At 36.6% G+C, this 26295-nt stretch overlaps 1 protein-coding gene across 1 annotated transcript in view; it reads left to right on the plus strand.

The window, feature by feature from the left end:
* Positions 1–26295, plus strand: part of ARID1B (AT-rich interaction domain 1B) — a 378023-nt gene that overhangs the window by 230524 nt on the left and 121204 nt on the right. The gene's annotated exons all lie outside the window — the stretch shown is intronic.

The following is a 26295-nucleotide window of genomic DNA, read 5'->3' on the forward strand; positions in this document are numbered from 1 at the left end:
GATAGGTCCCTAGGACAGCATCAAAACATATTTGAATTTTACAAACTATGGGCATGTTACTTTATTAACATATCTACAGCATTCATCACTGCTGTCATCTGGCTAACCCATTGTACATACTGCAAGAATAACGGAAAGGACTCTTTTCTTTTCAAAGTATCAGGTTCCTGAACAGATTGAATCTTATTGTATGAGTACTTTGTGTTCTTGGGTTTGGTAGAAAGAGTATTTTTCCATTTGTATATGCACAGATATTCAAGGTATTGTAGCAAAATATATATCAACAATCTTAACACATGGACTGTCCCTGTGACTATGTAGGACAAATGGGGAGGAAACTATCCACCAGATTGCAAGAACACAAGCAAACGGTCAGACGAGGAGACATGAACTCTTATGCTGCAATGAACAAGAACATACATTCAATTTGTAGCTACTAAGATGGTTGGACAAGCAGGCACAAAAACAACCAGGGAAGTGATTAAAGCCTGGGGAACGGCCCCTCATCAGTTAACATGAGTAGTGATTTACCACCAGCTTATCAAGTACTTAGGAGGCCAGCACATGGAAATGACAGCCAATGACTTAATAGCCAGCCATCAGTACCCCAATCAACTACTAAAAAGCCAGGCACAACCAGGCACTATATAAATACCACACAGAGAATAGCCCAAAGCACACACTCTGCCAGAGCGAAATTCCCTGAAAATGGGCTCCAAAGGAGTCCGAAAGCTCGGAAGACTTCTGTTCCCAGTGACCCACCCAGATTGGATCCTGCAACATTATCCTGGGACATGTATATTCGCCTTCATTCGTGAATCTTAACACAATAAATATTTTTTTTCCCAGTCTTGTGTATATGAATATAAAAGAACCAATTTGATGTAGTGGTTAAAGGCATTGGCTAGTAATTGGGAAATTCTGAATTCTAGTTCTGCCTTAGGCATGGAAACAGTTGGGTTAATTTGGCCAGTCACTTCCTTTCAGCCCTAGAAATAACACATGGCAAATTGCTTCTGAAAAATGTGGAGAAACCTGCACACACTCATCCATGTATTTTAGTCATTTAGTGAGGACTGACTCAAAGGATCTTTCTCCTAGGAGCTTGAGGTAGTATGACACTATTTACCTTTGTCCTATCATCACAACATTCCTATAAAATAGGCTTGTTTGAGAGATAGGCTAGCAAAACTCATCCAGTAAACTTTATAGTCAAGTGGGGATTTGAATTTGGGTTACACAGCAGTATAATTGCTTTTGGTGTCAAGTAGAATTTGTACTGAAGAAAATAAATGTCTGGAATATTTTGAAGCCTAATTTTAACACATTTTGGTGTATAAGATGCTCTATGACGTCTCTTTTTATGTCATACAATATATTTAACAAGGAGAAAAGAATTTGCACTTTGGATTGAATTCTATTTCATACACTTTTTACATGACAGTTGTAAAATTTGTATTTTCAGATGTTCTAAAAGAAAAATATTTATATTTATTTTGACTATACATGAAGTTACTTAATCCTTTTGTAAGTTGGCAAAGCTAATGACCAAACACCCAATGGCTGATAATTAATTCATACATTGTATGAATGATGTCAAGGTATCTTGAATACTATATTCTTCCCTATTTGCAACATACCGATAATATGATTTCAGACTTTTAATTTGAAATACAAATTAAACTGGGCAGAAGTAGTTTATAAACTAATAACTGATTCATGTACATAGTTTAATAGAAGTGCCCAGTGCACATAATAGGTGTGCTTACAATCTACTGTAGGTATGAACATCTGTTGTATGACTTTATGATATAGACAACTAATTGGGACTAATTTAATTGATAATTGTGTTTTAATGGAATTTAAGTGCAACTATGGCTTCAAACTTAATCCAATTTAAATATCATAAGCCAAGTTCAACTAAGTGGGATTTATTCCTGAACAGAGATGTAAATTGCTATGCATCAACCCTGAGGTTGCATCTTTATATTTTAAACATGTGTACTTAGAGATAACATAAAGATGAATACATTAACCATTTAATATCCAAACATGGGTAATATTTAAAGCTATAAAATTAACTAAAATAAGGTAACTTAGCATTGCCCATTTGTACTGTTAGATTTCGAATAATTTAATAATTTTACCATGTTAGCTACAGCCTTTGTTGTATACTTTATCTGTAATTGTCTTGAATCAAATATTTATTAAAATAGATTTTAAGGGTTTTATATATACCAACAGTGCATGATGAATCATTGATGTGAAATTCTGAATTTTGAAAGTAAAAATAAAAAAGGAATAATAATGGCTTTACCGGGGGAAAATAAAATCCACTTTCTAGTGCTGTTTGGGGAGTGGTGAAAGAAGAGGAAATCTATTTCTGTGGTTGTTGCCTAATAAACATCTACTCTGCCACTTCACATCAGCTTCTGTCCTTTCCAAGTAAATTAGTTCTTTGGGCAGCATGTCAAGAGGAAGTGTATTGTTCTTGGCAGGGCACTTGAATTTCTAATTACCAGATTCCTGCCTTAATTGCAATTACCTGGACACCCAAGCAGGGTGAACTTTTGGAAAAGAATGTAATTAGTGCAAAAGAAATGTTGCTGCCAATTGCTTGTCTAAATACTTCAGAAAGTAGACCAATGATAAGTTCAGTTCTCAAAAGTCCTTCAATCTGTACAAAACGTGCTGAAAGTTACTGTATGCTGTTATGTAAACACCTTACTCTTGCATTTGCACAAGTAAGGGAGTTCTCTCACTTTTTCATTTTTCCCCAGGCTGCATTTTGTTTTTTTTAAAAAATTGTAATATAACATGGAAGTCTTCAGGAAATAATGAATGTTCGTTAAACCTTACAAGCTCCATAGCATTCTAAAAAACAAATGTCAGAAGCTGGTATCATATATTTCACCTGAAAAAAGCACAATTTTGTCCCAACACAGAAGCTGGAGACAATATGTAAAACATAATGTAAAAATAGCCACACTTTTTCACTTTAGGCACTAATCAGAGGGTTATTATCTATTTTATTTTTCCAATGCACATACTAGATGGAAATCGACATTCTCGTCATATTATACTAGACTACAAAATTCTATAGAGTTAAAAATGTTCTATATCTCTTTATGCCATATAGTTGCTGCCATGTGGTAGCTATTCATATTTTTTGCAAACTAGATATGGTAACCTTAGCCAGGTATATTTAAATTTCATGAACTTTTACAGTATAAAGAACTAGGAATGTTATCCTTTAATTTCTAGTACTAAAAAAATCTCTTTTTGAAGAAAAGTGAGGTTTGTTCAAACATAGTCACTGAAAGTTCTAAGCCAGGGGTGTCAAATTGCCGGCCCACAGGCCGGATGCATCACAAGGAAACCGCGCCCACCCCATTGCCGACAATGGGGAAAAAGCTCCAATACGTCACGCAACGTCATGTGACATCGCGAGTTTGACATGTCTGTTCTAAGCCTTTCAAATTGAGGAACACAGATTAGCTAGTCTTGAAATCATTGTACCACGAACATTTTCTCAAAACTGACAGTGCATTTACACAAGATCAGGAGGGGTATATTCAGCATTTCAAGAAGACGTTCTCATAAAAGGGTTTGTCTGGTTATAAAATGGCTACCATTAGAGAGACTTGCCGTATTCACAAAATGGCTGCTGTTACAGACATGATCAGTCACAAAATATTTGCTTACCTGAAGATAAAAGGGCAAGGCTGCCCTCTCACTATACTCTCTCTTCCAGCTTATCATGAATGCAAGACATGATGGAGAATATCTTTCCAAACAAAGTCCTGGGCTGTAGCCACCTACCACTTTCATTTTTTTAAGAATGGCTACAGTATAGGATCCAGAGATACTCATAGAAATTAAAATAGTGCTTAAAAATGGTACTTTGCAGTGCAGCAGGCCATTTATTTACTTGTAACATGCCCTTCAAAGTATTTAAATTCTGGTGGGAAAAGGATCCTGGCAAGTGCCAAGGAAAATGTCTGTGTAGACATTTATACTGTGCAGATAATGATACTTTTCCTGGACTAGCTTAAATGAAATGATCAACATATTACTGATTTTCATCTAGAAAAGCAAAAAGAAAAATCAGTATCGGTTCTCTGTGGTAGTTAAAACATACAGCTCATATTTTTGATTGTTAGTACATAGATTTCAGATTTAAAAAAAATTATATAAATGATCAAAATACAGAGTTCCTAGTCCGTATATCTTTTGGGGGAGGGGGGGAAATATTGTAAGTTGCAGTTGGTACATAATCCATCAGACTCTTCGGTAGAACCACTTCTTTTCATTTAATTGTGGGGAATCTGTTAACAAGAATGGCAACTCCACAGCAGTTGTGCTTGGTCGATTGCTCCTTTTCTGTTCATAGTGACAGTAAGCTGTAGAATATTTGTGCCTCTTACTGATGGGCTGAAAATAAGAAAAGCTATCAGATGAAAGTGCTTTGTATTTTATAGACAAATGTATAAAACTGCTTTGTTCTTTAGAAAATCCAGTTAAGAGCATTTCAAACAAACTGCCCAAGTGATAGGCTCCCCAGGCTCACGTAATGGCAAAATGGAAGTGTTGTGATGTGAAGGGCATTGTAATAAATTGTTCCCTGTGCTTGAAAATAGTGAAGAGTAAAAAAACAAAAAAAACAAAAACAAAGCTGATATAGCAAAAATGCAACTATAACTAAAAGTCTCTAGTTTTTGAATTAAATTATGCTGCCTTCCAAGTATTCAACAATATGGTTTTTTTAAGCATACAAATTTCTTTATCAAGGATACAAAAGTGCTCAGGTTTTCTGACTCATTCAGACTTCCTAACATACTTCTGCATAACTAAAGACTCTGATCAGCTCAATATTGACTCAGGTAGCATAGATTTTGTATTCAGTATCGCTCATTAGATCTGCTTGATTGTGTGAGACTTAGGTACTGAAAATGGTGATTTTTTTTTTAGATGTGAATTCATCAAAATGATTTTGGGGGAATCTATATCAGCCCCATTCCATTAAACATAGATGCTCAGAATTATCCACAATAATGTTACATCATTTACATCATTTGGATAATGACGTGGCAGATATGACAGCACTTATCCCCCCTCTCTTGGACACTTATGATTGCAACTTTCCTTATTCATTAGAATTCCCATATTCAATAGATTGCCATGGAGGGATTCCAACCCTATATTTTTATTGCAGACATCAAATAACTCTATCAGCTCTTTCTCCTCATGTTCTCTGATAGTTGTATAATACTGATTTTTAGAAGGAATAGTCTGTTACTTTAAAAAAAATTGTAGGTTTGGGATCATACAGTCATAACATGTATTAATCTGAAGCCTTTATAATGAATTTAATGTATGCAAAAATGGAACAAAAATGTTATTCTTCTTTATAACAAACATGATGACCTTAAAATGTCATTTGGTATTGTGGGAATAGGAAGGAAAGATTTGGAGATATTATAAACTTATGGGAGAGAGGTTGATATCAAAACATACTTCAGAAAAACTTAGGAAAGTGGATTAGTTTTTAACCCTTTGGTTCAGGATACATAATCTCATTTTGGCCTATACTTGGTACACCAGAGTTTGCATTTCAAGAAATGCCAGAGCTGGGGAAAACAAAGACAAAAATTTGATAAAACAAAATTGATTTAATTTTAGTGCAGTTAACATTAATTAAATATTCTTGGTATAGTCAATTGACTCATATTTTTAATAATTTTCTCTTCTGTCACATAGAAAAATTCAAGGGGAGTTCTGAGGACCATACTCAAGGTTGAGGATGGGCAATTTCTAGCATCAACTAAATCATTTGCTGTAAAAAATAGGTTGAAAGATTATTTACTGCTGAATTCATTGAAGTAATTTGTTTATAATGACAAGGGTTGGAGTTAGCAAAAAGAAGTTGAGAAATAAAAAATATCAAAGATTATCATTCTAATATTTACAGATAAAGATTGTATGAAATATTTGTAACTAATTTGTAATAAGTATTTGGGATTTATTTCACCTATTTTAAATAGATCTTTTTTATATATAGAATAACAAAAATGCTGTCTCCATACTGATGGCACCTAGCTGGTGCTAAACAAGGTTGGACATGATTATTATTTGGATGGGAAATTTGTAGGAAAAACTATACTGGAAAATTAAAAATATCCCAAAAGAGGACTATTACAAGCCATTTTTTACTGTTGCCAATAAAAATGCATGGTCAGGCTTATGAAGTCACTATAATTTGAGTTAAAAATCAAACCACTTTTAAATTAGAGACCATGAGAAGGCATGTATTCCAGTTGATAATCCACTTGTCTATGTTTATGGGATTGTTATGCTTTTAAATTTTTTCTTCAGAAAAATGCTCTAAATATGAAACTGATTTAATGCGTTTCTATAATCTTTGAAGTTGTACCTGCAGACACTTGGCATCTAGTATTTATTCATTCATTTAATAGATTTAGATTAGATCCATCAAGAAACTGAACTTATATAGAGCTCTTTTTCTGCTCCTATTCCATAAGAACACTAATGGGATATAGTAAGGTGACCAACTTTTTTACAATGAAAAGGAGGACACAAATAAATTGAAGAAAAAAATATCGTAAATAAAAGAAACATTTTATTCATTGCAACAATAATACAGAATACACTATAATATGATAAATGCATAATAAAAACATTTGTAACAATAACATTTTATATTGTAATTATGCTTACATGCCATGCCCCCGCCCACAGCCACCCCGCCAACACTGCTGCCCCGCCGTGTAGAGCGGGCCCAGCGGCTCCCAAAGCACCAGCTGCGCCGGCTCCGGCCCCTGGGGACAGCCCGCCATCGACACACCCCACCTGCCGCCGCCCCGCCAGCACCACTGCCCACTCTGTGCAGCCCCATGAAGAGCAGGCCCCACGGCTCCCACAACACGGGGGCAGCTGGCCACTGCCGCCTCTCACACCCCTGCCCGCAGCAGCCCCGCCGCCCCTGCCTCTTGCGCCTGCAGCCATTATTGCCCTAGCAGGACTGAAGATCAAGAGAAAGTTACAGTGGCATCACCGCTCCAGTCTCCTCCAGGTATCTTCGGGACTAACTAGGAGATGGTGTAGTTGGGTAGCAGGGAGGGGTGCAAAGTTCCTGCCAATTCGCCTTCGCTGCAGACAACTTACATGTGCAGTTTGCCGGCCGGGTGTTTTGGCGCGCTCAGCAGCAATTCCTGCTGAGGAATTGCTGCTTTTGAAAGCCAATAGGGGGAGTAGCACAGCTCATGCAAAAGTTGAAAAAAAAACATCAAAAAAAGGTGCCGGAACGCCGTTCTGAGCGTTCTATGAGAAAAAAAAAATCCTGCAGATTAGTCTTCAAATATCGAAAAGGAGGGACATGTAGGAGGACACTTTTCGAGGGAGGACAGAACTCACAAAAGGAGGACTGTCCTCCCTAAAGGAGGATGGTTGGTCACCTTAGATATAGTGATTGAGGTGTTGAGAGTCAATAAAATTAATAATCTAAAGCTAATAAAAGAATTTTCATGATGGATAAAGACCTACACTTGTGATTTCCAAGTTATTCCTTCAGCACCAAATCATTACACCACACTGATAGGTATTTTCCTATAAGTTCCTGGTAAAACAGTGTTTAATTATGAAAAGGGTAACATCCATTTTTCTGCATATGCATGAAATCAAGAGAAATAATCATTAAATTAATAAGCTTATATCCTTTAAGACTTACACTATTGCCTCTGAATGCAATATGACTTTATCCTCATTGTGTACTGATTTCATTTCTGCATGTTTTCTTGATTCATACTGAGTACTGTAAGTTAATTTTATAGGAAAACATAAGAAAACTAGAAGGCTTATAATAGGTAGCTGAAGAGTCATTACATGAGTCTTCACCTTTAAAATGGGTCTTCTTCTTCTTGTGCCATATCCATTATCGGACATTGGCGATCATGTTGGCGATCCTGTTTTTATCAGCAGCCGCATGAAAAAGTGCTGCTGAGTTTTGTCCAAACCAGTCCCTTAGATTTTGAAGAAACGATGTTCTTCTTCTGCCTGGACTTCATTTGTCTTCAATCTTTCCCTGGAAGATTAAATGGAGCATGCCGTATTTTTCTGGGTGTCGCATCACATGTCCGAAATATTCTAATTTTCATTTTTTAATTGTTTTGATGATTTCCCTTGGCTTTCCCAGGTGGCTTATCACCTCCTCATTTCTGATCTTGTCAACCCAGCTTATACGTAACAGCCGCCTGTAAATCCACATTTCAAATGCTTCTAGTCTCTTCAGGTGGCCTTCTGTCAGAGACCAACTCTCTACTCCATAGAGCAGGATAGGAAAAATATAGCATCTGACAAGCCTGATTTTCAGTCTTAGGCTTATGTCGTGACTGCAGAAGACCTTTTTCATTTTGAAGAATGCTGTTTGAGCTTTTTCTATCCTTGTCTTTACTTCAATGGTCATGTCCCAGCTTTCATATAAATTGGAACCGAGGTGTGTGATCCTTTCAACTTTTTCTAGTGGTATTCCTTCTGAATTTATTGGTGGTAAATTAACGGGTTGTTTGCTGATGACCATGATCTTGGTTTTTGAGGTGTTAAGCTTCAAGCCGTCGAAGTCGATAAAATAAAATAAAAGTCGATAAAATAAAAAGGAGAATTAATGCAAGATAATAGAAATCCCTAGATAACTAATCAAATGGATTTGTTTTTGTCTATAACAGTTTTGAATGCCAACTTACCTAAGCTTAGTTTATCCTGCCCTTGAAAAATAAATAATTGTTTGAAACCTACAAGCATAAATGATTTTGAGTTAGATCCTGAACCTAACCATACTCAGTTGGAAAAAATTTCCATTTCCTTTAAGACTGAACCTCCAAGTAAGTGTGTTCTATACAGAAGTTATAGATTGCTGCATAAAATCAATAACGTCACATTTTCATCTGTTCAATTTTTTTTGCAAATCTCTACTCTCTTAATCCTTCTTTCATTTGAAAATAGAAACAAAATGCTGTTAATAGATTTTTAATGTGAAAGTAAGGACCTCAAAACTTTATGTCAGAATTTAATATCAGTCTATGATTGATGACATCCAATTTAATGTAATGGTTAGGGCATCAGGCTATAAACCGGGAGACCAAGAGTTCTAGTTTCGCCAGAGACATGAAGTCAGCTGGATGACCTTGGGCCAGAAAATGGCAAACCCTGACTCAGAGACACATGTCAATATGCACACATAAACACACACACATTTTGCAGGATATAAGAAAGGATTTTTTATATATGTTCAAATCATGTAGGCAATTGCTAAATTATAATGTAGATCAGTGATGGCGAACCTTTTAGAGACCGAGTGCCCAAAAACCGCCCCGGCCCACCCCTGCTCTGCCCCCTGTTCCACCCCCCCACAGGGCCACTCACCACAGATCGCCCAGGCAGCTTTGCAACGCCATGGTGGCCACGTCCTCCACCCGAACCCCATAGCATTATCTGCACGTGATGGGGCACGAGGGCGGAGTCTTGCCCCTGCTGCCCGGCTGCCATGTGCTTGGCTGCGCTGCTCCGCGTGGGCCGCGCCTGGAGGAGACTTTCCTCCAGGCAGGCAGCTGGTGAGGAGGGGGTTGCGGGGGAAGGCAGGGCTGGGGCAACGGCTTGCGTGCCCACAGAGAGGGCTCCGAGTGTCACCTCTGGCACGCGTGCCATAGGTTGGCCACCACTGATGTAGACTAAGCTCCACTAGCATTTTTATCTGCGAATAAATCTGTCACATATAAGTACAGTTTTACTAAATGCTTCATTCAGAATTAGAAAAACTGATTTTTTTCATTGTCAACCCCCCCCATGCATACTTCAGGTTATTTAATTTGTATACATCTGTATATGCATATCCATATATATATATATATATATATATATATATATATATATATATNNCGATCGAAGGGCCGTGTGCAAAAGATTCCATCCTTATAAAGCACATCTCACATTCGTGGCAGTTTGCCCTGATGAAGCCGGGAGGACCCGGCGAAAGCTCGGCGTTTTATATTTATTAAACCTTTTTATGGTTTCATAATTCTCCTGGTGGTCTCACTTTTTTAAGTGCTATCAGTCATATATATATATATATATATATTGCCATAATTGAATACATTTACTGTAGAATAGAAAAATCCTTACTAATTTACTGTCAGTTTCATTTTGGAATCTCTTGATTTCTGAGACTCAAATGGGCCCTGAAAATACAGAAATTGGCTATCCCAATCTAAGAAAAAAAGGTGCTATTTGTATATAACTACACTTTCTAAAACTTTTAAGAGGAACCAAAGTTACTATTACCAAGATATAATCCTAATTTCACCTGTGCAATGTTTGGTTCCCTTTCTATTCCTTATAAATAAGTTGTAAATAAACTGTAAAAATAAAGTTTACAGATCTTAGAAACCTAACAGCTGAGCCTTTTACTTAATTTCCACTTTTTATGGTTAGGTTGTTAAAGAATTTTCTATTCTTATTCGTGTACTGCCTATAACAGGGGTATCAAACTGCTGGCCTACAGGCCAGATGCGTCACACAGAAGCCGCGCCCACCCCAGCTCTGGCAAGGGGAAAAAAGTCACGATACGTCGCAACACGTCACGTGATGCGGTGAGTTTGACACCCCTGGCCTATAATGCAATGCTTGTAGTGTTGGGCTTTGACTGAGGAAAGTGAATTCATTTCTCTACTCACTTATGGAGCTTACAGAGTGGAGTTGGACCAGTCACATTCACAAGATTATTGTTTGGGTGATGAAATTAATACCTTCGGCATTTTGATCTCTACCTGAGAATTCTGCACCAGCTAAAAAGTTGCTCCAGATTTCTGTTCCTGTGATGGCAACTGAGTTTGGCAGGTAGCTGCTCGGCTAGAGCATTACACAAAAGCAGCTTTTATTTCACAGTAGTAAAAATGTGGGCAGTTCATTTTCTCATAGGAGGGAACTCTTATCTCATCTCCCCTTCTTGTTCCCGAACTTTAACTGCATCAAGAGATGCAGCATTAAGTGCAGTGTTTGCCTGACTTAGCAGGAAAGAAATTGTAAGAGCTGTCTGTTGGAAAATCAAAATGAGCAATCACAATAGTAAAAGGGGAAAATGATATTGTTAATAGAATTCCATATATACTTTTCTTAATTGGTATCATATAATATTTCTTCTTCCCCTTTCTTTTCCACAGGAAATGAGCAGGCATGAAAAATGCAGGAATCTTTTTTAATTATTTTTTTTCATTTTGTATCGAGTAAAGATGCAGCGATTTTATTTACTCTAGTGGAATCGAAATAATGCCATGTACAAGTAATCTCAGAAAAATTGCAGGATATAAATGCAAAAAAAGAAAAAAATAAATACCAGTAGCAGTTGGCTTTCTGTCTAAATTCAGTAACAGTATTAACACTGAGTCAGAAAAACAGTAGACAACACAATTGACAATGCACAAATTGACTTCTTAACTCAGGGTCTGATTAAAACTTAATTTTGAAATCAGTATAAGTTTTTTATTCGGAGATCAGTAAAATGTGCTAACTTTATACTAGTTCCTTTATATGCAGTTCCTAAATTTTCTTTTATGATAGCAATGCTAAGTAAAAGACTACTAATAAATATAATCAGTGAAGATCCCCACATTAGAAATAGAAAGAAAAATAAAACCATTTTTAAAAGACAATTAATGTAAGATTAGAACAAATATTGTGGGAAATTCTGCTTCATTTTTTAAACTTATCACTGAACTTGTTGTTCCTTTCAGATTATTTAGTCTTTCCTCAAGGTGTTGTTCAAGGTTCTTTTTCCTACATGGTAATATTATTACAAATAGTTTAAAAATATATATTTATTTAGATTTGTGTGCCATCTCTCAACACAAGATTTTCTAGATTAGTTTAGACTACAAAAAATTATCAGACAAAACCCTACACAAATAAAATACAAAGTAAAACACAAAAATTAAAAAGATGTGTTAAAACAATAAAAGCAGCAGCCGGAGTAGTTCTTGGGTTTTAAACAGAATATACATTTTATGCTAATACATTAATTAAAAATTAATATTTTAAAAGGAAACTTAAAAATGACATCTTTATAAAGTGCACTTAATCTGATTAAATGTATAGCATTGCCTAATTATTTAAAATACAAGATTTTTTAAAAGCTACATAACAGTCACACAACCAGCATTTCAGTTTTTCAGAACAATACTCTGCCCTAATTGCTTAAATTTGGCTGAAATTTTAAATATTTACGAAATTCAATTAAAATCTTAAGATTTTTCTTAAATCATGTTATTAAAATATTACCCACAGCTTTTTCTATTTATGTTCCAGCATCATACCCAAATAACTAAATAACTATCACACCATGAAACCTATACTTACCTTTTGCCATTAATGCAATTTTGCAGTTGAGGAAATATTTATCTTTTATGATAATGATTTTTATTTGATAAAATCTGAAAGTCCTAATCAATTCCTTGTAACTGATTCAAGTTTTGATCAACTTAGGGTGGCCCATTCCCATTATGCAACAACCAGATGTGATAACCAGAACAATTTCAGCTGTATTTACATTACAGATTTTTATAAGACTACTGCATAATGTAGACAGTTTCTTACTTTCTTAACAATTATTCAGTGTGGAATTCCTTTTGCTTAAGGACCCACACAGGTTATGCCATCTCTACATCCTATTTCCTGACCATGAATTGCTATTTAGAACAGCAGCCCCAACCTTTTGGGAGCCAGGGACTGGTTCCGTGGAAGGTGGTTTTTCTGCAGACTGGGTGTGTGTGTGATTTCATGCACTGCCTGGATCCCATACATGCATGGATGGGGCTTTGCTCGTTTGCATGGCCCGGTTTCTGACGGGCTATGGACCGGGGTCAGGCTGTAGACCGGGGGTTGGGGAACCCTGATCTAGACATCCGTAACAGTATATTCAGGTTGCCTCTTCTATAGGCAGGATTTGAATCATTTCAGGCACTGAGTTTGGAGAGGGAGGGAACCCTTTTGGAAGTTTGCATTGCTTTAAGCACCATGAAATAATCTCCTCCTTTCATGTTTATTACCTGTTGGTTCTTTCTCTGCAACAACAGTAAGTTAACATTAAATGTCATTTTGTAATTGAAGTAATGGTCGCACAGCTGTGTTATTCTGGTAATATAAGGGATGTCAGGATCAGTTTAGGAGCTGAGCTTCATTTTCTGCTCAGATGCCAATTCTGATGGCCATTATTATAGTATGAAAGTACAACTTTTTGTTAATTAGGGCTGAGGTCTGTCAGAAGCTGGCAAGTTGTACTGAAGGCTGCAGGGACCATACATTAACATTTGTTCTTAGTCATTGTCTAGAATTCAGCTTCATCTGCAATATGTAAATGGTATTTTGTTTGCAGAGTTCAGTTCACACCCTCTTTCACACATGGCACACACTTCCATTTCCCCGCTGAAGGAATGATTTCTTTATTTTGTGTGCATGTGAGATTCTGAGGAGGAACCCTTACACTTAAGTGAACCTGCAAGCATAGAAAAGCAAGTGCCTGCAGCGCTAATAATGAGATCTGACAAGGCAATCCTGCTGTGTTTATTTATGACTTCTGCCTCTGTTAGTTCTTGTGAGAGGTTCTTCTCTAACTGTTACAATATTGCTGGAGTTTGACACAATGCTGAGAAAGCCTATGGAGTCCTGAGGCCCACTAACTGGCAGTGGTTCAGCATCTAGCAGACAGGTGTGATTGCTTTTGATTTTATATAGCTTTTGATATTTATTGTGTTCATTGTTTAACTGGTTGTTATTTCAAAATACTTTCTAAGTTTAAAAACATTATTCATAATACCGTAGTTAGGTGGTCATAATTTATCAAACCCACTTTGTAATTATTTTGCTATTGCAATATATGTGTCTGTGTATGTAGGATTGTGTATACGTATGTAGTTTTCTTAGCCTGAATTTATACAGCCACAGGGAATATTATATCAAGAAAGAGGAAGACTACTGTAGTAATAACATCTTATTTTATTATGATTGCTGGCAAGAGCCATCAAAGAATCAAGGAAAATGTATATAATATTGTGAGACAAGACTTGTCAGGCAAATGAATGTGTTCTTCAGCTTTTCAAAGGCCCAGTAGGTGGCAGCACCTAGCTGACTTTGGCTGATCTCAAAAAAGATAAGTTGGGGCAGGCTTGGTTAGTATTTGGATGAGAGACCTGCAGAAAATACTAGAGTAGTAGGGTCAATTGTTAAATTAAAATTACTTTCAAAGAAAACAATGTGCAAACTACTTTGTTACTGTTTCCAGGAAAACTATATGGATATCAGAAATAGGAGACAGGAAAAAAATGGATTTTTCACTTTTCTGCAGTTACTTGTTAATATTTTTTTAATAATATATTCAACTCCATTTTAAATGCCTTCATTTTTTTAATCTTTATTGATACAGAACATTATAATTTTATTTGCATTTTTGGTTGAAGTATAGCGGATACTGTATTAGTTTTGATGTATGATTCTGTCTGTAATGTTAGCACTAGTGCTTTAAAAATAAACTGCTGTATTTATTATAAACTGCTGTATTCTTTATTATCTGTTAAAATGAATTGGTGCTAGAAATAATGCTTCTTTGATTTGCATCTCTTGTACTGTATTGTTGTCCTTGTGCTCTGAATTGATTCCTATTCAAGCCACTATATTCCTAAAGAAGAAGGAAAGAGAGATATTTTCTATTTATTACCGTTCTCTGTGTGATGAGTTTTTTGATATATCACTCAGCCATTTGGGTTGCATTCAGGGAGGGTCCATTTGCTGACAAAATGATGTCCATCACTTTATCCTTTCACCCATTCCTTGCCCCTACTTTGGAAGATTGGTAAACCCTCTGTCACAGATTTGGGGGTCAAAGATAGTGGGATGAATTTATTGTGGGAATTGTTAGGCCTTTGTCAGCCCTTTGAATTCTCCCAGTCTCTCTGAAACTTCCCTTTATAAATGGATAGCATTGTTTACTATATAAACAAATGCAATGTCATAGTTGGAACCAGAAGGAATTGTAATCCACGTTAAGGTCTCTGGCATTTTTAACAATTGTAGAAAGGTTTTTTTTTTAGCTTGAAAAAGAAAATCTACTTTAATCTCTCAAAGAAATTCGGGAACCTCTCTAGAGAGTTGTTTCATTCATCCCTTTGCATGTAATAATGACTTCATTATGTTAGGCAAGTTGAGAAAATTGCCAGAAAAGCATAACATTGATTCCAGTTATTGATTAGGAGTTAGACAAACCAAAGAAAGTGTGTGATTTGATGTTCATAAAAAGCATGAAAGTGATACTTTCATTTCTTCTTACTTGAAAGGTGAAACCTTTCTTGAAATTTTTCATCTCCTTATTTCTGAGATTTTAATAATATTACAGAATTCCTATATTTGGAGCATTTTATTCAAAATACATATACTATATCTTGAGATTCCATTTCCATTAGTAATATAATGGGCTTTTGTATATACCATAATAGGCTCTGCATAGTTGAGTTATCTTACAAATGCATTGAAGTATTAGGTTGAATATAGTCATGCTTAAAACATACTGGTGCAAATAAGTGAGAATCAAGTCCTTGGCCCTCTGCAGTTTTGATGTGTCAGCTGACACAAAGGAAAACCATATCATCTTTAAAAGCAGTTTGTTTGTTTGTTTGTTTATACTCTGATTTCATTTGCTTCAAGTAGATTTAAACAACTTACAAATAAGACAGATAAGAAATATAAATGATATAAATTCATCAAAGTTCAATCTTTCACAAACTATTACGGTACTTACTTAACACTCACATTTTCAACAGCTATTGAAATATAATCACCAAACCCTCAGAGATTTTAATCATTTTGGCCAAGTTCTCATTATTTTTATGTAACATCTTAAAGATGAGTTCACAAAATCTTGTGTGATTCTGTTGGCAAGTGTGTTGTGGTGTTGGTGTTATTGTTACTTGAAATGTAGTCACTATTTCTGTCTCCTGGAATAGCAGAGTATTTTGTCCCCTTTTATAATGTGTTGTTTTAAAAAAAACTCCAAGCAGTACAAAGTTTGTAAATTTACATTACCAGATGGCATAACAGATCCAATTTATAGCACCTGTAAGTAACAGTATGCTTTAAAGATGGCGTTGTTCCCAACACACTGCCAGAAAGCATGTGGACAAGTGTTTTTTTGCTTTTTAAAAAAAAACTGAAACAACTACTGTCCCAGAATATAATTTTTGTCAAGATAAAAGAAACAAAATGAATTAATGATATTATTTTCTTTATGTTCTCTAGCTTATTTACAACTATGGTATAGCCATAGATGATCAGTTATATATCATACAATTTGTTTCACAGACCAATAAACTTTTCAAGCCTTGGTTATCATGTCACATAATGACTCAGATAATGACTGCCACTGCCATCACCACAACACACTTGCCAATAGAATCACACAAGATTTTGTGAGCTCATCTTTAAGATGTTACATAAAAATAATGAGAACTTGGCCAAAATGTTTAACATCAGTTAAAATAGATATTAAATTTTGGTCAGTATTATTAAAATTAAAATGATAGACACAAAAGCTAATTTTTTCCCCAAGGACATTTCTGTGTTTCAACATGCGCTGAATGTGCTGTGCGCAGGGCAGGACCTAACATTTTACATATTTATGCTTATCTTTCCAAACCCCTAGCTTGGTACCCGTGCTGCCTCTCAAGCTCAAAAGTGTGGCTTTCAATTTTCAAATGTGTGGACTTCAATTCCCAGAATTCCCAAGCCAGCATGCTGGAGTTGAGGTCTTCCCAAAGAGATTGAAAATTAGAAGTCTCTCAGGAGAGAGAGACTAGCAGTGGAACACCAGTATTGCTCCCCTCCACATAATTTGCCCAAATGTCCATTCCAAGTCCTAGCTGGGGACTCTCCCAAGTACCTTTGAGTACATATGGACTTGCCATGGCCTTCTTGTTAGGGCTGCAAGAGAGTGACTGACTGAAAGTCACTACATCAGTGGTTCTCAACCTTTTTAATGCCGCGATCCCCAACCGGTCGTAAGTCAAGGACTAAACCGGTCGTAAGTCGAGGACTAAACCGGTCGTAAGTCGAGGACTACCCAACCGGTCATAAGTCGAGGACTTTCCTTGCCCGGGAGTGCCGCGCATGCGTGGTTCCGCCCCCTGTGCCGGCTGAGGCGTAACTGGCAAGCGGCAGAGACAGAGCAGGCCGACCACCAGCTGGCCCAGCTCAAGGGAGGTAAGGCACCCACCAGAAAAGGGGGAAAAAATGGCGGACAGCCTTGCTTGGCGACCCCCGTGAAATGGTCGATCGACCCCAAATGGGGTCGCGACCCATAGGTTGAGAACCGCTGCACCTTTGTCTGTCTGTCTACCTATCTCTCAGCTATCATATTTAAAAAACCGTCCATTTACCTCTTAGAGTGATTCTGGGCAGTGAGAGACCAGGTCCTTTAATCATTACACCAAAGTGACTGTCCCTCGGTTTTTAAGCAGGCAGGATTGCAGCAGAGGCTGGAAAGAGAAAGATGAGCTATGTGCACGACCCTCTTCTCTTCCCCTTTTGAGCTGTCATCTTGTTTAGGCAAAAAGTTGGTGCTGCTACAGAGCGCTAAGATTACCAGAACAATGTACAAGTATATCTGCTTCATTTAAATTCCTTCTGCCTCATTTTGTATTACTATTAGAGAACTGTTGAACCAAAGAACCTTAGAATATATGGTTAATGTTACTGTGAATTCAGACAAAAACCTGTAGGAAGCTACAAGCTAAATATGTTCGAGTTAACACATAGGTGAGCCAAGATATTATAGTGGGCAAGCCATTGGATGAAGATTGGGGAGACTCATTATACCCACAGCCATGGAAGCTTACTGCCTTAGCAAGTCACTCTTTCTCTATTCAGTCTACCTCACAGGGTTGTTGTTAAAATTGGATGAGGAAATGCTCTGTATGCTGCCTTTTGTTCCTAGAGCAGGGCTTTTCAACCACCTATGGTACATTTGCACCTGGCAGGTGGTACGCGAACATCCTAGAAAAGTGGTAGCGGGGGAGGGGAATGAGAGTGCCGCCGGGTGGGCAGGCAGGTGTCTTGCTTGGCTGTGGCTTGGGGGGCACTTTTTTCAGTGCCATTGTAACTTCGAACAGTCACTAAGCGAACTGTTGTAAGTCGAGGACTACCTGTACTTTATCACTTTTTTCCTTTTTTTTTGGTCATCAAGTTTTTGACACCTTGCTAGGCGACTGGTGGTATTCGGATATTGCCATATCCTAAAAGTGGTACAATGGGTGAAAAGGTTGAAAAGCCCTGTCCTAGAGGACAGGTGGGACACAACTGCAACAAATAAGTAATCCATGACTGTAATACCATCTCCTCTTGTTTATTACAACCTCCATTATATATCCAGATAGTTAAGCATTGCTTCTGAACATAGAGGCTCTGTCTCAGTTATTATGGCTCCTAACCTTTAATCTATCCTTTTCTATGTGCTTGTGACAATCTGTTGAATTAAGTAGGCTGAGAACAATACTTAGAAAATTAGAGGAGTGTAGATGTTTTTAAACAGATTTTCTCAAAATAGAAATTGGGAAGGAGGCATTAAACTTGTTTAAAGTATTCTGATGTAGATATAATAATCTACATGGTTATGGAAATTCTCACTTGCTGAAGAAAAAAAGAGCCTCTATTCACTATTTTCTTTTAATTTGTAAAACTGCCCATGTTAAATACTCTTATTTCTACATAAATATGAAAAGTCCCTACTTTTAAGAATGGATGTGCTACTGAGTTATTGCTTTCGGTTTTGCAAATATATTCTGTATGCTTTCAATTTTAAAAATAGATGTATTGAGGAAATCTTTTGTCTGGTATATTTATACTGTTATGCTTTATAAAATATCTCTGGGTCATAAAGATTGATTTTTGTATGAGAGAGTTTTATTTTGTTTTTTAATATATTCAAATTCTTCTAGGTTTTCTTCTTTTAAATTCCAGAATTTGGCAGAATATAATAGTACCAATGAGCTATTAAATAACAAGTTAATTTGAACCACTTATCATCTTAGTATTGTTTTGAATTTCTTTTAGAACCTATTTCCTAAGAAAGCAGAGCATCTGGTAAATTATTTACATTTGTTTTATATGGCATGTTAATAGTGAGGTAGTTCTATGTGAGTTTGTGGGCACTGATGTGTGCATGCATGTATATGTGAATCTTTTTAGATTACCCTTCAAAATTCTATTATATATTACAAATTCTTTCCAAAAGACCCATATATAAAGAATGCTTCTGACACAAGAAATATTCTGTGGTACCTTTCTATATTTATACAGTTTGGGTTCAAATCCATTATATTATAATTGCAAAGTACACTGTGATATATTTTCCTTTCTAAAATCTAGCCTGTTTTAGAGTATATGATTAAAGTTCTCACTCTATAGAAGCATATATTAGAAAATTAGCAGAATGAGGGCTGTTAAAAAAAGAAACATTAGCTAGGTACAGTTAAGACAGCTTTCCTTAAGTGCCTATTTAGATTATAGATCATGGATCAATCAGGATTTAGATACCTCTAAATCTGGAAAGAATAGCTCTTCATTGGAATTGGTCTCTGATTCCTGTGCTTTTGTATATTTTCCCAATTATGTAGGAGCTATTTATGATCCCTGTGTCACTGCAGAACTGGGGGAACTTTACAATGAGTGCCTTTAGGTCATGGTGCCTCTCTAGGATGTCAACTGGATCACATACATCAACTAGTCCACATAATATAGGTCAAGGGTATCAAACTGCCAGCCCGTGGGCCGGATGTATCATGGCAAAACCGTGCCCACCCCATTGACGGCAATGGAAAAAAGTTGTGATACGTTGCAACACATCATGTGACGTTGCGAGTTTGCCACTTCTGATATAGGTAGAGTTAATTTATCTTCAGAAATCCTTATTTGGGATTCAATTTAACTTTTTCTGGGAATATTACCCAGTTCAACTAACTCAGTTTTAGAACTTACATATGGTAACTCATTCTTCCCCACCCTATCCTCAAGTTATATGTGCTGTGTGACTATGTGATTGGTGCCTTATGCATTTCCATCATGATCTTTCTTTTGTTTCCTTTTATTCTCTGATGAGAATGCAATGCCCAAAAGAACATTTGAGAACCATTTCACTGTTCCATAGAGAGATAGGGCTTGGTAGGAGTGCCAGCCATGTCAACTGGAAAAAATGAAGTTTATTTAATCACTGTGTTTTTCATTATCTTTCAAACCATTCAGCTAATAATTTGAAGTAATTACTTACTAGTGACCTAGTACAGAAGTAGAAAAGAATTGACTGATCAATGTGCATTAAATATTAGCTGTTTTGTATATTTACATGGAGAGAATACACAAATTGAAGGTCCATAATATGGATAATTGCCACCAGATGTTGAAGACTATGAATTTATCACAGAACTTCCATTATTTGGAAGTTTCTGTGTCAGGATTATGTAGAGGATAGGCAAAGGTATTTGATGTAAGATTGTGTTCCAAAGCAGGAACTATATAAAATGACATTGTTCAATTATATTGTCATTTTGTCTATATTCTCCTTTATTTTCAACAATTGATTAGGGAGCACTTGACCATTTAACTGTGCAAAGTTTCTTAGGGCACACCTCCTGAAATTTTTCAGTCACCAGAATTTGTGTATTTTTTTAATTGACTAGATAGATCAGTGGTTCTCAACCTGTGGGTCGGGACCCCATTTGGGGTCGATCGACCATTTCATGGGGGTCGCCAAGCAAGGCTGTCCGCCATTTTTTTTGTCCGCCATTTTTTTGTCTGCCATTTTTTTCTCCTTTTCTGGCGGGTGCCTTACCTCCCTTGGGCTGGGCCAGCTGGTGGTCGGCCTGCTCCGTCTCTGCCACTTGCCAGCTATGCCTTGGCCAGCGCAGGGGGCGGAACCATGCATGCGCGGCGCTCCCGGGCAGGGAAAGTCCTCGACTTACGACCGGTTGGGTAGTCCTCAACTTACGACCGGTTTAGTCCTCGACTTACGACCGGTTTAGTCCTCGACTTACGACCGGTTTAGTCCTCAACTTACGACCGGTTGGGGTCGCGGCATTAAAAAGGTTGAGAACCACTGAGATAGATAATAGATAGATAGATAGATAGATAGATAGATAGATAGATAGATAGATAGATAGATAGATAGATAGATAGATAGATAGAATGGAAAAACCAACAGACAGAAATCATACTCTAGGATGGAGTATGAATTCTAAATGACTTTTTAGTCATTTAATCATAAGTTTGGAACACAGCATGATATTTTTAAATTTAATAAACCCATTTTGATTTATTGCCTAGCTGTGGTATGTTTATACAGTGAAGCTAATACCTATTATGAAAATCTGAATACAAATTGATATTCAGCAACTAGTGACCAAATGCTACCCAACTAATTATAGCTACAGTATTATCTTTCATGTCTGGTGGGTGTTGTGTTTTCCTTTCAGTGATATACAATGGAATGTTTTCTTAAACAAAACTACAGCATTTAGCATTGAAATGTTTCCTGTATGCTTAATGTGAACTGAATTATTTGTGTGTGTGTATGTGTGCGTGCGTGCGTGCGTGCGTGTGTGCGTATTTTCTTAAACAAAGAGAATAGTGTTGTATAATAGTGCTATATTTACCCAGCTTCATTAAAAATAAGTGATCATCAGTGAAATATACTAAAGGAGCATTTTAGGAATATTCTTTGAGGATTCTGATTTATCTACCAAAGTGTGTCTGTATCCCATCCCTTCTCCAATTCATTGGTGAGTTGCTTTGGATTTCCTGCTTCTTTGTAGGTAGTTTACTGCCATCCCGTTTTCTTTGCTGACTGTGCTACAATTGTGAATTATTTCAAGAGTAATCCCCTGTTGGAAGTCTGATAAGATATGCCACCAAGAAAGCATGCCATTATTAACTTAAGCTCAACATATTCTTTTTACACCTGACCTTGTCTCATGAATACAAGAAAAGTTGTGTATAGATGGAAGCACTGGAGATGAGATAACCATAAATATCACTCTAAGAAATGTAAATCCTGAGCAAAGATGGCTTGCTTGCAGTCACGCTTTAATCTGTAAACAGTGTAAGAACATACCAAGACGTAATAGCTAATATAATCCATTGGTGGACTTAATATTGGAATAAATCTGTTAACTGGAAAGTATTGCAGCAAAATTCTTTTTCCTCTTTTGCAAACAAATTTCTTATCATCATAATCAGAAAATCACATATGTGTGTATGAAACAAATCTAAGTGGGGAGAAGCATTGATGTTATTGTTACCTATTTTTACAACCCCAGCTTTTGAGATTAATGAAATGCCTGCTCCAGCAGGCCTTTGGAATCTGCGTGGGGACTTCCGTTCCATACATTGACCAAACATGCCAGCCTTCCAAAAATAAACAGTTAAAAAGATAAATGAGAACTTTGTTAGGATGACAAGATGTTTTAGTCTGAATAAAATGCAGTAAAATTTCTTCGTTCCTTACAAGGTGGTAGATCTGATTATCATTCTAAAAGGACAAAGTTGGTGCCCTGCTGATTAAATTATTCTCTGGAGAAGTATCAGTTACAGACTTTATTTTCTTTTTTTTTAACATGATCTCTGTGTGTAATCTATTATGGAACTCTTATTTTATTAGCATCTGTTTGAGCAGTAACTTTAGAACTGGGTATGTTCAAATACATTTGCGGCAAATAATTGTATTATTGGTTTAGAAAATTGTACTTATAAAGATGAAGATGCATATGCTTGTACATGAATAAATTATGTACCCTCTTTTCTGTGTTTCTTAAATTCAAATGGCACAGAGCCTTAAGCAAAATTATTCTTCTTTTCAATGTTGTGGGTCACATATGTGAGATATGAATAATTGAATTGAAGAAAGAGAGAGAGAGAGAGAGAGAGAGAGAGAGAGAGAGAGAGAGAGAGAGAGAGAGAGAGAGAGAGAGACATGGCAGGATTGCTAAGGTTAAAAAAGTATTTTAAAAGTGCTGATTGTTACATGTTTTTTTCTGTTATTTCCAGAATTCTGCACTCAACTACTTAGTACATTTTTACCCAGGATGAAATTTCCAACCCAGAAATATCTTTCTAGGATGATTATGGAAATCCTCCATATAGGTCATGTGTGATGCAGGTGTGCCTAATAATTAACTTCTGCTTCTGTGATAGACAATCATATTTTCAGTGATTTTTTGCCATATAACTGGATGGCTCCATATATCATATTAACAGGCATATACGATTCTCACAGAAATAACTTCTGTGTCTGTGTCAGGTAGCAAAACACAGTTGTATGACCACTGTATATTTGATTGGTGTAACTAGCAGGTAAAATCATGGTAACTTGACAGGTAATTTAGCAAAATGTATTTTTCTAAATACATAAACAAATGTAAAAATGTTTATGGCATGTGTCTACTGTATTTAGAAATTCCATGAGACTGATGCTTAAATTTGCATATATAGAATTTCAGAATGGGGGGGGAGAAGCTAAATACATTTCAAGATATACTTGTAGTTTTATGCAGCATGACAAAGAAATACTCCTTAGTTTTGTTTTGTTAAGGAAATCAAGAAAGGTGAATTGGGGGCAAGAGAAAGATTCAGTAGGAGTAATGCAGAAAATACACACAAAGCATTTGAAAGCTCTACTTACGTTTCTTCTTCCTCCCCCCCCATTTGTTTTTTTTGTCTTTGAGGGGGAGGGATAAAATGTAATTCCTTAAACAGAATTACATCATGTGGAGCCCCTTTGATTTTATGAATGAGCTTTGTCAGATTTGTGAGGAAATCCCTTGAAGGCACACACTTGAGGGAATGCCTGAGATTTGTCACACACTTCACTTCCGAGGGGATTAGTAAAATGAAAAGTCGTAATTTGATCTGATTTGCAGGGAGGGGTAAGTAAACCCCTCTAGATACTTTCACCCTCCACTCCTCTTTCATTCACAAAGTTCATGGAGTGAGCCAAAGATAAATTGTTGCATTACAGCAGACTCTTGGGTATTTTCTTGATCCCTGAACTGAAAATCATTTTATCCTTCACTATGATGCTTACGTAATAACATTTTGAAGCATTACTTGGCATTACAAAACAGGTTACCTAAAGTTCAAAAAATGTTATCAATGTCTTGGCTTTTGACTGAAAGGAATGGCTACCCAGAATGTTTCCCTTGTAGGTGCATGATTTCTTTTCTTTCATCTTTTCTTTCTTTCTTTCTTTCTTTTTTCTTTTCTTTTTCTTTTTGCATTCATTTTAAACAACTGAACCTATCTTGAAAGGGGTTGTTTTCATATTGCATTGTATTCTGTGCCGCCAGTGTTTGTTTTATCAGCGATGCTGCTGCATTTAATAGACATTTAACTTCATTCAAGGCTCCACTTCATTATCTGAATGTCATATAGTTTGTTGTATAAAAACATCTCCCTAATGAATTTACTTCCATCTTGATTTTATGGATAGAAAATAAAGCTTTTTTTAAAAAAAATAGGGACAAAACAGACATCTAATTTACCAGAAATTGTTGTACTTGTTATTTTTCTGATGAAAATATTTCAGTCTCATTTTTTTAACAAAATAGAAGTGATCCTGACATATTTTACTTTTCATAATACAGAATCTTAATGTATTGTGAAAAGAACTATTCTTGTTTTAAAGAAAGAAATGTGACTTAAAAAGTATATTATTGTTAAACAAAACTTTAAATACACAAAAGATAATGTTTATATATACATGTCATAAACATGGCAAAGCATTTTTTTTTATTTTCTGTTGAACTTCATTTCTAGTAAGGCATAATAATAATGGAAGGGATCCAGAATTAATCATTGTTAGACCAGTTGGATGGAATCCATGGAACCTAAGTCAGTCATAATAAAACCACTCTGTGTAATTCTGTTTTCAAAGCAACGAACTCCCTGGTCAACATTAGAATAGCGATTGGTGTGGTCATTCAGAGTTAAAGGAGGCTATTATTAAATAAAGTTTTACTTGACCTAGTGGATTTGGGAAATTAATAACCAGTCTCAGATGTGCCTTTCCTGACTTAGGTGATTAAAAATATGACGGCCGAGCAAAACCAGACACATCAGGAAAATACTACTTACCTGGACCTATGTAATTCTGTCTTTTAAGAAACATATTGCAACTGAGAACAATTTAGTTGTTTTAGTGACTTATCTGCAATAGAAACTGGATGCAGTCATTTGGCCCTACTAACTTTTTTTAGGCTTCTTGGTAGTTTTCCGCACCATCTTGGACCTTAAATTAAGCTCTTGGGAGCACAGTTTTGCCATGGATTTGGTGCTGTCCATCAAACCATGTCAAGAACATAGCAGTGAGAGACGTTATGTTATTTGGCTATTTCTTGACCCCTGTGTTATTTAACATCTATATGAAAACAATGGAAAGTCATGCAGAGCACTGAAGTGAGTGTCACCAATATGCTGGTGTCATCCTGGCTTCTGCTGCTTATCAACTTAAGTCCAGGAAGCAGTTGATTCCCCTTAATAATTACATATATTTAATAATAGTCTAAGTGCACATGAAATTAAATTTAGAGAAGAGAAAGATGTAGGCTACATTATATCATGGTTATCTGTATGGGGAAGGGGAGGGAAACATAGAGGGTCAAAGGATGAAAAGTATATACTGATATCATGATATAATGCTGTAACTGCATAGTCACCTCAGTTATTGACATATAAGTACTAGTGGCAGCGTTTAGGTGATATCACTGCATAGATGTCACTGTACTGTCATAATGGTTTGGTGTGCATGCTGTCATGGTCAGTCTATTGTGTATGCATCGCACTATCCATTTGTGCAACACTTTTAATTAGGTTTTTTGATGAGATGACTTATTCCAGTGGTGGCGAACCTATGGCACGGGTGCCAGAGGTGGCACTTAGAGCCCTCTCTGTGGGCACGCACACCGTCGCCCCAGTCCTAGGCCTTCCGCTGGGTTTTATAAAACCTTTTTGCTTTAGGCCTCCGCCGCCGTGTGCAAAAAAAAAAAGGTTCAATCAGTCAATTTCAACTCGGGGGAAAAAAAAGATCTTGCAAAGTTGGAATTGATTGATTGAACTTTTTAGTCCCACCCAGTCTGCCATTACCACCGCAGCCATGCCCACCCAATCGGCCATGCCCACCCAATCGGCCACACTCAGCCAATG

Source organism: Protobothrops mucrosquamatus, unplaced genomic scaffold (assembly GCF_001527695.2).
Source record: "Protobothrops mucrosquamatus isolate PMUCROS unplaced genomic scaffold, P.Mucros_1.0 scaffold1274, whole genome shotgun sequence".
Taxonomy (NCBI): Eukaryota; Metazoa; Chordata; class Lepidosauria; order Squamata; family Viperidae; genus Protobothrops; species Protobothrops mucrosquamatus.